Below are 12,358 nucleotides of genomic sequence, written 5' to 3'. Positions count from 1 at the left end.
AGTATCTATACAGGCACACCTGGGTTCACTGCTCTTCACGGATTTTCTTTTTATAAATTGAAGGCAGAACCCTCCACCGGCAAACACTTTACAGCTAGCTTTATTGCACTACTTTATTAGTTTTTTGAGGTGGTCTGGAACCAAACCGGCAATGTCTCTGAGATATGCCTATATTTCTGATGTAACAAGGAGTCTGGAGGTAGTTGATTGCTGGCTTGATTTAGCAGCTCAGTGCCACTGAGGGTTCAGGCTCTTTTTGATCCAACTTCTGTAATTGTTGGCATTTATCCTAATGCTTGTTGCCTCATGTTTGCAAGATGGTTGCTCTTGTATCAGATACTAGATCCACTTCAGGCAGGAAGCAAGGGAGAGGGGTAGCACCTGCTCTCTCTTCTCTTTATCAGGAAAATAAAAGCCTTCCCAGAAGACCACATAGTGGACTTCCCTTTACATCTCAGGGACCAGAACCGAGGTGCATGGCCCCTCTAGCTGCAATGAAAACTGGAAAGTGAGTTTCTGGCTTCCTAGCCTGTAAGGGAAGGCAGCAAAGGAGAATGGTTGGGAGTCACTTTTGGCATAGCCACCCAATAGGCAGCTTAGTGTAGTGTGACAAAGATTGCTCAGACTGAACAGTGCAGGTGGCAGCTGGCAGGGCCATAATGCTGGAATGCCATAGAGAGAAGCTTTAGACAATTTAGGAAAACCCAGAGTGGCAGGTCTCATGAGTCTGCTGGAGGAAAGCAAGATCACCGAAGAGAGAGAGTTCAGGTTTAATAGTGTGGGGGTCACTCACTTTCCTGAGCCCACGTTTCCTGCTTCGGTTCCTCTGGAAGAGATGCGAGGGAGCATCCAGTGAAGGTCTGGGCCATGCCCAGCATGGCAGGTGTCCAATGTGCATTCTTTCTTTTTGGGGCTTACACAGCCACGCCCAGCCTGTGGTCACCATTCCCAGGGCTCTGCCAGCAGGGGTGCACGTACTGCCTGAAGAGCTTTGCAACGATTACAAGCTAAGGGACTTGGCCGAAAACCAGGAGTCCATGCAGTTTATTGTTCTTCCCTGCCCTTTGAAGTGTCTTGAACCAGAATAGGGGTGATAGCAAGGAGTTCTTGATGAGGAGGCAACTTGGTGTTTTTTGGCCCTTGGGTTGCTGAAGCCATCTGTAATCAGGTACTGATTAAATCCAATTAGGGGCAACTTGTCAGCTCTCCCTTCACACCACTCATGTGGGTCTCAGAACTCACCCTCTGATGGCCAGGAGCGGGGACTCACCCTGCTGCTGGTCCATAGTAAGTGCCAGTCATAAGGCCGAGGCACTTCCTTAGAGTTGGAACTGGGCTGAGAAAGCATCAGCTCTCCACCCTGCCTGGTGAAGCATCTTGAACTAAGAACAAAGGTTCTTGGTGAAGAGGCAGCTCAGTGTTTGTTGGTCCTTGGGCTGCCGAAGTGATCAGGTACTTACTTAGTCCCATCCACACACATTTGCTAAGGTCCTGCTGTCAGGCACTGTGTTAGGCTCGGCATCGGAGGGAGACTCAGAGGTGATGGGTTGAATCCTACTCACACAGAACTCTCCATTGAGAGGGAAGATTGTAAGATGGAGATCCTCAGGTTGCGTAAGGGGGAAGAATTGGCTTCATCTCACATAGCCAGAAGGCTTCCCGTGGGCAAGTGTCTGAGCTGCGTTTTAAAGGTAAAGTAGGAGTGTTAAATCCATGAATGTTAAAGGGCATTCCATTTCCAATGACACACTCTTCCTCCAATATGGCTGGTGTAATGCAAAGAGCTGAGGTCCTAGAAAACCTCAGCGTGTTGCTTGCCAATTCCAAAGAAATAACCTGGAAGGACTGGCTATTAAAAACATGGGTTTATTAGGATTTATGTGTGCACCAGTGTGGGGTGGGGTGTGTGTGTGTGAAGTTTTCTGAAACAGAGGCTTTCTCAGTACAGAAAACAAAGCAAGCAATGCCTGCAGGAAGGACATGCTCTAGAGTAGGGGTGTCGAACTCAATCAGAGAAGGGGCCAAAATCTAAAATCCAGCCTAAATCGCGGGCCGAATGGTTTACTGAACAGTCATAAACTGTCATTGTGATGGAAACACAGCGGAGTGCAGTGATGACAGCGCGGTGTGGGCCACATTGCAAGGCCTGGCGGGACGGATTTGGCCCGCGGGCCTTGTGTTTGACACATGTGCTCTAGAGCAGTGATCGCCAACCTTTTGGACGGTCCACGGACCACTGGTTGGCAACCGCTGCTCTAGGGCACGCTGTGTGAGGTCAAAACCCAAGCTATAGATAGTCTGGACTCACATTGAGAAAAGTGTCTGTTTAGCCCTTCCTTCCTTCCTTCCTTCCTTCCTTCCTTCCTTCCTTCCTTCCTTCCTTCCTTCCTTCCTTCCTTCCTTCCTTCTTTTTTATAGTAAAAGCTGGAAATGTATTGAGGAACAAGCACAGACTCCCATGTGGGGAGAGGGAAACAGTTCTTTAACAGATGGCCATGATCATATTCCCACAGGGTGGGAGGGGGAGGTGGAGCTTGGGAAGGGGCCCTTCTCACCACACAGCTGGGCCTGAATATCCTATTCTTGGCTTAGGAATTGCCATTACCTGTGCTGGGGCGCAGTTTGATGACTCGTCTCCTTCCTGCTGCGTGAAGGGAACCCTCCTGTTTTCCATATGAGTTCTCAACAGTCAGGGCACCTGGAGGGGGTCCTTGTGGCACTCAGGGGCAGGGTGGTGGGCTCAGGGTCAGGAGAGCCAAGCAATTTCCATTGTCTCCTGGCCATGTGTGTTCTGGTGTCTCTTGATTGTCATTCCCCCTTTCTGGGCCTCACTTGCCTTGACTATAAACTTGGGAGCAGCATTCTGCATCTCTTCCCTGATGGTCATGACTGAGTAGGTGATTGCTTAGCATTGCATCCTTCCTCTACAAGCACCTCATGCCCTCTCTCGAGACCCTTGACTCACCTGCATCATTTTGGCGGTAGATGGTAAGTGCCATCATGCCAATTGTAGAGGTGGGAAACTGAGAACCAGAGAGGGCAAGCAGCACACACATGGCTGCACAGGAGGTAAATAGCAGAGCAGGGACTAGAACCCATACTCTGTGTATCAGATTTCAAGCATCTAGGTGTAGCGCAGGAGAGCGTAGAGCTGGTGCCACTCAGCCTCGTGTGTGAGTTCTGCCTGTGTTCTCCCAGTGGCTGTGTGCTTCTAATTAATTGCAGATTATGTGTGTGGACCTGTCTGATTGAGAATTGCCTATACATATGATATCACAGCCTGAGGGTGGAAGAAAGCTGTGCAGCTGATGTCCTAATTATTTATGGGTATTTCACATGCAATTAATCTCCCTCACCATCCGTTAACCTCACTACCCTGCTGTGTGTGAGGCCAATTGCAGCAGATGTTGGTGGCGCAGCCCTCGGGACCATGGCAGACCTAGGGCTTTAGGCAGGTCATGGTCACGTTTCTGCTGGGGCCCAGCCAGTGGATAGGTGCAGATGACGGGACGCCTAATATGCCACATTTGCTTGCAGGAGCCAGAAGCTAGACAGGCTCATTTGCTACTCCTGATGAGTCACAGCATCTCAGAGCTAGAAGGATCCTAGACAATCAGCTTGTCTAACCTCCTGTTTTGCAGACTAAACATGAGACCCAAAGTGGGTGTGAAACGCTTAAAGCACCTTGCCAGTTAGCAGCTGAGCCAGCCAAGGACCTGGAGTCCTTATGCGTTACTTGCCGTCACATCGCACATCTTTGTGTATAATGTTATTTTCTCATCCTGTGTAAGCCCCACCTCCCTGGGCACAGTGACTCCAGTGCCAGCTTGGCGTGGGTCCCGAGTCACAGCATATGAGAGATGACATGACACACTTGGTTGCAGGTAACAGGAATCCACTTAAGTAAAATAAGGGAGTGTTATCACTCTCATACCTCCAGCATCCAGGAGCACCATTGCGTTTAGGCAACACTGGGTCCCAGGACCGGTGGTAAGAAGTGTGATGAGGAAAAGCTGGGTGAAAGCATGCCGTGTTTGTTGGTCCTTGGGCTGAAGCCATCTGTAATCACACCTCCTGAGAGGTGTGATGAGGAGAAGCTGGGTGAAAGTGTGCCCGTGCCCGTGGCCAAGCTGACTCTGCCTGGAACCTGCTTAGGCTTTGTCTCTTGAGCATGTGATTTTTGGGGTAACATGCAGACCTAGCATGAAACTCTGGCAGCCTCTTTCTCAGAACCCACCATGGGGTTAGGGAGACAATGTCATATGGGCATTATGGTTGTGGGTCTCAATGCCAAATGGCCTGTGTTCTGGTGTCTATGTCCTTTTCTATAAAATGGGTTTGATTCCAGCATCTCCTTCCTGTGGCTGTTGGGAGGGCTTAATGAGACAATTTATGTACAGATCTTCATCCAGTGTCTGGACATGGCATATGCCTGCTGGCAGCTGTTATTAGGAAAGTCATAACTTCTCAGTTTTTTCCACCTGCAAAAGGGGAAGGGGAATACTTCCATGAAGTAAGGAACTCATTGGTTTCTGTAATACAGCCAAGCCCAGACCTATCCTTCAAGGTTGGCAGTGGGTGAACAATTGTCATGGGTAGCAGGGCAGCTAGAGCCCAAGGCCCTCTCTCTTCTGTCTTCATCTGCTTTTCCCTTTTGGCATGCTCCCCAGTCACTGAAACCCCAAATCTCCTTGAGGGGCACTATGTCCCTTTAATGCTCTAGCTCTGACATGATTCTCTGCTCCTCATGAACACATCTGGGACCAGACTGGAGCATCTGATAAAGTTTGTCTGAATGTTGGGGTACATGTATCAGTAACCTTTCCCCCATGGGGACAACACCTGCAGACTTCTCCAGAGAAGCCATTGTGGTAGATCAGGACCAAGGACAGAGGCCTCCTCCTCTGATCTAGGGACATAGCCTTTGTCCCTGCTTCCTGCTGCTAGTTAACATCTCTGATTATAGTTTGGTGATCTGTAAAACAGGTATAGTGACAGCATGTACCTTGGGGTTATGGGAGGATTGACTGAGGTAACAATGTCTGTCAAGTTCTTTAGGCCAGGCCTGGCCCACAGGAGATTTTGAGTGCTCACTGCTGCTGTGCTGAGCCATCTTCAGCTCGGGGTCACCTGCCGCCGTGCTTCCCAGCCTGAATCAGCTGAGCAGGTTTACACAAAAACACTGGCGCCCTATCCCACTTTGACATTGAGTTAGCTTGTCTGTGATGTAGTTTGAGTATTAAAAAACACACATATGTGGTTTTAATGTGCAGCCCAGCCTGGCTGGAGAACCTACTGGTGTCTGGGCCATCTCTCTCTTTCTCATGTGGCGCTGCCTTACTCTGTCCAGACTGTGCCAGGTCCATGCCCTGGAGCGGGAGATTGGGGAGAGAGTTTCTTTTTCCCCATGGCCGTAAGCCAGGAAAGTTGCCTCCTTCAGCGCAAACGTCACTCTCTGTAGTCTAGCACCGGGCAGTGAAACCCCAGGCAGTGGTGGGGCCCATCCCTCTCCCTTTTCTTACTGATCAGAGAAGTCAGTGCTGTTTCTCTCCTGAAGCAACATCTGAAGCTGTTTTTATTCTTCTGGAGATATCTCTTTAAGCTAAATGATGTGTTGATGACTTTTATCTAAATAACTTTAAAGAATAAATGTAGAGACTCCTCGACATAAAATATGTGGAACTGTCTGAAATTGAGAGATTCCCTCCCAGCCCGAGTTACTCCTAGTAACCTGATGACTTCACACACCCAGGTCTTTCTAGGCCTTTCTGAGGGGGACAGGGCAGGGGTGCTTGGACCTTTTTAGTCCCTGAGTGAATCACTTTGAGCTGCCCTGGGGAGCTGCCCTGGGGAGCTGCCCTGGTGTGTCTAGCTTCCCCTTCTCCCCTCTCCTAGAGGTCTCGCTTCCATTACATCCTTTCAGGCTCCTTCCAACTCTGTGCTTTTGATGTTCTCTGATGTGGGGCAGAAAGCGGATTCTAAAACAGCCATGCATGTGTGTGCTACTGTCTTGACATTTTGAAGCTGATGGATGGTCAGAACTCAAACTTTAGGGCAGTGGGGTCTCGAAGTGGTGACCTAGCACCATAATCTGTTGTGCCTGCCTGGTAAGAACTTTAGTTAATACCTTTAAAAATTGATTTGTCTGAAAACATGGATTCTGGCTTGTTTTGAGGTGGGGGCAGCCTAGCTGCATCCCTTTGTGGGACAGTGGACGGAGGCAGGGCTGCTGCCTTAGCTGGTTACACCCCCACCCCCTTCCCTCTGCCCCGCATCCATCCAAGGACTGCAGTGCATCACTGTTGTTACTTCTGTGGCCCTGTTTGAGTTTGCTTTTGGGACACCTGCCTTAAGGTTTGTACTGCAAATCACTGTAAGCACTGGGTTTGTGTATGTGAATGAAAGAGAGAGAGAAAGAGAGCAAAAGGGAGGGAGGGAGAGAGAGAATGATAGTGAGTGCACACACAAAAATGAGCAAGAGAACCCAAATTACACATATGGAAAAGTTGATAAAAATCTAGAACTTTTCAAGGTAGTTTTCTTCTGTCCCTTGTGGTTTTCTTAGAGTTCTCAGTCTGTACCCATGGGTTTTTTTTTAAAACCTTTCTTCTCTTTCCAGGTCATGTTGAAACTATAGCTTTAAAGCTGAGGGGTGTGCCAGGGGAGCAGATTGCTGATTTCCCAAAAGGAGGAGAAAGGTTGAGAGAGCGCTGAAGGCCATGCTGGAAGCTGGTGTGGCCTTGGGGGCCTTTCTCCTTTGGAGGGGACAGCTAGGCCTGGTGCTGCGAAGGTTGGGACAGGCTTTTGAGGGAGCCTGGCCAGGTGGGTCCTTGCCCTGCCTCCTGGCTGTGTGGGGTGGGGACTCACTCCCCTCCTCTGGGCCTCTGTTTCCCCATTCATATGAGTGTAGTGATTCTTGTTTCTCAGGGAATCTTGTGAGAATTAAATGAGATTGTGTATCCAAAGTGCCTCTGCCTGGTGGGGCATACAGAAAACAGCCGACGCCTGGGAGCACTGGCCACCAGGCTCTTGGGGCATTTTTTTTTTTTTCATCCTAATACATTGCAAAGTTGAAATCCTGGGTGGACAGGGTGTTGAAGGGAGGCAGGAGAGAGAAACAACAAAAAGCTAGAATGGCCCAAGATTAGTTTTAAAAGTTACCCTTAGAGCTCAATATAGATTACCCTTTCTCTTGGAGATAAAAGGAAAGAGATTGGGTAGACAGAAAAAAGGAAGAAAAAAAAAAGCAGACTGTTAAATTTGAAAAATGATGGTCTAGGTTAAATATATATCCACAGAAGAATGCTTTTATTTCTGTGCATGAACCCTCCTGAGCTCTCCCTTTAACTGTAACTGAGGATGGGCTCAGGGGAATGTTTGTAAAGGCTCTTTTGAGGTTTTTGGAAAGTGATGCAATATAAAGCTAAAGAATTATTACCCAGTTCTATGTATATATAAGAGAAAGAGAAAGAGAAAGAGAAGAGAGAGCGCGCGCGTGCGAGCGTGCACGTTTGCATACTTCCAGATGTATTCATCTCCCCCTCATTCTCATCTGGTCTCCTTCTTATTCAATTTGGAAAAGGAAGTTGAGATCAATTTACCTAAAGATAATTATTTGGCCAAAACCGGTTTGGCTCAATGGATAGAGCGTCGGCTTGGGGACAGAAAGGTCCCGGGTTTGATTCCGGTCAAGGGCATGTACCTTGGTTGCGGGCATATCCCCAGTGGGGGGTGTGCAAGAAGCAGCTGATCGATGACTCTCTCTCATCGATGTTTCTAACTCTCTATCTCTCTCCCTTCCTCTCTGTACAAAATCAATAAAATATATTAGAAAAAAAGATAATTATTTGCCCTTCCTCGACTTAATATAGTACCTAATATAGCAGCCTCTGACGCCCATGGTCACTGTGTGAATGGGTGAAGGATATATCTGTCACGTGTGCTGTGGTGTGTTTGGGTCCTTGGGAGCTGGAGGTTGGTCCCTGGTCTGCCAACCCGTTGGGAATCAGGGATTCACGATTCACATGGTGGGTCCTGAGGAGGAGGGGAATGGTGTGGTAGGCTTGTCCAGTTTTAGGTCATGATAAAGCTTTTTGCCCCCTCCCTTTCATGTGTATCTATTCCCAGACATAGACTGGAAACAAGCTCTGTTTGAGTCTGACTCTGTCACCGGGACAGGAAATTACAGCTGTGAACCCGGTGGTTAGCATTCTCTGGTGTGGCCTTCGACTTACTAATAAGCGCAGCTGACATTTCTGCTCAGCCCATCTCATGCTCAGTTCTGCCGACAAGGGGTACATTTTCCCAGTGGGTGCCAGTCATTCACTCGTTTGTTAGTTCACTTGTTCACCCAGTATTGACTATTGCGCACTCTGTCTTCTCAAGGAACTCACAGGCGTGGGGGTGGGGCCTCGGTTGCCAGGCCTGCAGATGAACAGGTATATACATGGTGGGTGGGAGCTTGGGCAAAGTGGGGTCCGGTGAGCTCTCCTAGCTTGTTCTGCTGTGAGGACTCAGGTTCAGATCACAAGGGCAGAGAGTGTCGATGCGCTCCCAGGTGCGGGGGGGAGTCTGGTGGGAGCCAGCAATGCTGGCAGCTCCTACGTTGCAGTGCCTTCTAGTCCTGTGGCCACATGGTCTCGTGTGTTGCCCTCAGAGAGCTGTTTTGGCTATACTTGTGCCAGAGAAACCAAGTCAGCCAAAGGCGAGTTTACCTAATCGACGGGTGCTTTTCAGAGTCTGGGTGCCTTGGTGCTATTGCCCCAGGGTCAGACCTATGTTTGACATTTAAGACGCCAGCCAGACATTTTCTCTGCTAGGTGGGCTCCCCTGAGAGGTTTCACTGACTCCTGTCTTTGCTGGGCTTCTGCCCTGTGCCTGTACCTCATTTGTTGCAGCCTCTGCATCTGGTGATGGAAGAGCCTGGCAAACTGTCCTCGGCCTGCCTTTCAGCAGGTGGATGTTGGTGGAGTGATGTGGACTGTGCTCTTTGGCGAGATGCACCAGCCCCCATCCTCCCTTCCACCTCTAGCATAGTCTTGGCCCATCCCAAACGCCTGGAAGACTCTATATGGTTGACTTAGTTTGACTCATCTAGGTCCTCTGGGTCCCGCTCGCTGCATCAGGGGGTAGGTGGGAAATAGAGGTTGTTGGGGACAAAGAGGGGATGAATAATACAAGACGGGCCTGCTGGCTCCCTTATCTGCCACAGCCAGTGGGCAAAGATGCCACAGAAGTGATCCCAACCCCGAAACTTGAAGGAGGCTCCAAGTAGGGGAGGCAGCCAGACCTCCTAGGTGCTGGGACCAGCCTATGCAAAGGCACAAGAGAGAGCAGCGTGTTTGATGTGGTGGGAGACGAGCAGGAGGAGCAGAGGAGACAGCGGGTGGAGCCAGTGGAGGGCTGTGGTGCACACGGGCTGGAGCTCCGGTGTCTGCAGGGTGAGCCCTGGTGTAGGTGCAGTGCTGCTGGAGGAAGAAGATCCAGGCAAGGAGGCTGAGCATGAGCAGGGGCAGCCGGAGGGACCAGAGGCAGGGCTGAGGGGTCTTGGGAGAGGTGTGGAAGGATCCATAGCGTCTGGGGCAGCAGCTGCTTGACTGCCATTTCCTATCAAAGCCTGGTCTACAGTCTCCTGTTGGCAGCTAGCCAGTGGCCCTGCCCATTGGGCGAATGTCTGGCAGGCAACGGGCCTCACCATAGAGAGCCACCCCCCTGAACTGGAGAGGGACAGCAGTGTGTGTGGGGGCAGGGAGGTAAGAGCTTCTGGATGTTCTCCTAAGATGGGTCGGTAAACCCTTCCTGCAAAGGGCCAAATGGGAAGTATTTTAGGCAGTGCAGGCCACTCGCTCTCTGTTATCACAACTCTGCTCTGCATTGTGGCATGAGAACAGCCACAGACAACTGAAAACATGGCTGTCTTCCAGGAAACTGCTGCTGACCCCTGCCCTGTCCCACGTGGTCGGCAATATTAGCACCATATTTTCAGCTGATGGAACTGAGAAGCAAGAGATGGTCATTTGCTCAGGCCAGTGGTCGGCAAACTCATTAGTCAACAGAGCCAAATATCAACAGTACAATGATTGAAATTTCTTTTGAGAGCCGAAAACCGACTTCTGCGCATGGGCCATGAAGTTTCAATTGCATTGTACTCACGCGCTCACATGTGGTATTTTGTGGAAGAGCCACACTCAAGGGGCCAAAGAGCTGCATGTGGCTTGCAAACCGCAGTTTGCTGACCACTGGCTCAGGTCATCGAGGTGAGACTTGGGAGATCTGGGATTTGATTAGAAAACCTATTTGCTGCCCTGATGTTATTTTTGTTAGAGTGGCCCTTGATGTGCAGAAGTTATTTTCTTATCGGACTTGTTCTTTGCTTCACGATAAGAAAGGCCTCTGCTGCCCCAAGATGGCATCAGTGTTTGTCCACATAGTCATAGAGCTTTTATTGCTGCTTTTCACATATTTAAGTTATTTTGTGTGAATTTATTTTGATACATAGCAGAAGCAAAGGTTTAAGTCTTGTTTCTTGCTCCCAAAATGCTTTCTTGCCCTGGCAACATTTATGGAGGAATCTGTCTTTCCCACAGGGAATTAAAATGCTGCTCTGTATCCCATGTCGACTGTTTACAGTTAACATTATCCCGTGGCCTTGACCAGATTGTCTGTTCGGTTCACTGGGGGCAAGTCAGGAATGGAATTGAGATGGGTGGTCCTTGGTGCTTCAGCCTGGAAGGCTGCCATGCAGCATCTCTGCTCTGCTGTCACTTGCAGTGTGTGCGGTGGCAGGTAATGAAGAAGGAAGTCACAGTGAATAGACTAAACAGATAATGGGATGTGTGGTGCTGGGGATGGAGAGAAAATTACAAGTTAGGCAGCGCCTCTGCCACTGAGTGTAGCCGCCTTGAAGAAATATAATATTTATATAATATATAGACATCAACCCAAACGTCACCTACTGGCTCTACTGCAAAGTGAAAGCATATAAAGTTAAAGTTTATTGAATCTGTGGTTTGTTTTTTTTTGCGGGGGGTGGGGGGGAGGTGTGATACTAGGTCTTTGACCATGTCCTTTCCCACCATTCCCACCATTGTTCCCAAGGCAGCGTGGGGGAAGGCAGAAGGGACAGTTGTCTGACATCCTGATTCCTGTGATGGACGTCACAGGATTCCTAGTATCAGAATACTGTTTTATTTGTGTCCTTGGTCATTTTTACGTTGAAGCAAATACAGGCTGTGGTCCCGGAGGCTGGAAATGCACAGCGTGGAAGGGAAAGGTTCTTACCAGCATGATGGTGAGGATTGGTGTGGATTGGGTCATTGCTATTTCTGTGGCTTCTGTGGGACAGCACCATGAATTTCTTAGGTGTATATAAAGCATTAAGTGAGATAGTGCCAGTAGAGGCTTTGAACAGAGCTATACTTGTATAAGGGTTCAAATTTTAGCTAAAAGGAAGAAACCAACAATCCATACCTTTTTTCTAAAGAGGATTTGGAGCAGTGCATTAAAACAGATAAGAAATAAATTGAGACCAGTGATAGGCAAATTGACACAGGTGGACATACAGGCTGGAGAAGATCAGAGCAGGGTTAGGGCACATCCTGGTTTGCACATGGCTAAGTACACTCATTAGATGTGTAATTTTCTCTGTGAGCTTTCTAGTAGCCACACCAAGAGAGAAACATAGTTTATAGGGTTTCTTAAGTGGAAAAATCCCAAATAACTCCAGGAGAAATGAGAAGCTTCTGGACTTGAAATCTGAGTGACACAGTGAACGATGTCTTGAATGCATGAATGGGCAGTGAGAACAGTTGTGTGATATAGGTAGGAAACTTGGGTGGTTATTTAATACAAAGGCATAGTTTCCTATGGGTGAATACTTCCTATGTAAAAGCTGTCTAGGAGAGGAGCTCCTGTAAGCAATTATGGACTGTGTTTTGGGAATCCCCCTTGTCCCCCCGTGTCGCCTGTATGCTGACTATAGAAAACCAGATATCTTAGTAAACTTGAGGATTTCTATGTCAGTGTGGACCCAAGTGTCACTCGATTTGCTGTGTGATCCGCTGTTGATAGGCAGCTGTAACTGGGAATGTGCATTGTTCAGAACAGATGTGGTCCAGCAGCAGGGACCTGGAAGCACTTGGAAACCGCAAGCCTGCTATTCCAGGCAGCTGAGGGTTTGGCAAAGAGACAATCCACACATATTTCATCCTGCCCTTCTGTTTTGTGTGGCTAATAAGAGTGAGCAGCTGAGCCCATTGGATGGATAAGTTAGGCTGTATAGTAATTACTTTTAAAGGGGAAAGGGAACTTGTGTAGACAAGTCACTATAAATAGCCCATAACCCAGATTGGTGGTTGGT

The 12,358-nt window shown here is 48.8% G+C and overlaps 1 protein-coding gene across 7 annotated transcripts in view; it reads left to right on the top strand.

The window, feature by feature from the left end:
* SNX29 (sorting nexin 29) overlaps window positions 1–12,358 on the top strand; it is a 413,174-nt gene that overhangs the window by 111,032 nt on the left and 289,784 nt on the right. The window lies entirely within an intron of this gene.

Source organism: Pipistrellus kuhlii, unplaced genomic scaffold, assembly GCF_014108245.1.
Source record: "Pipistrellus kuhlii isolate mPipKuh1 unplaced genomic scaffold, mPipKuh1.p scaffold_m20_p_4, whole genome shotgun sequence".
Taxonomy (NCBI): domain Eukaryota; kingdom Metazoa; phylum Chordata; class Mammalia; order Chiroptera; family Vespertilionidae; genus Pipistrellus; species Pipistrellus kuhlii.
The sequence above is the reverse complement of the archived record's forward strand: the minus strand, read 5'-3'. Positions and strand labels throughout refer to the sequence as shown.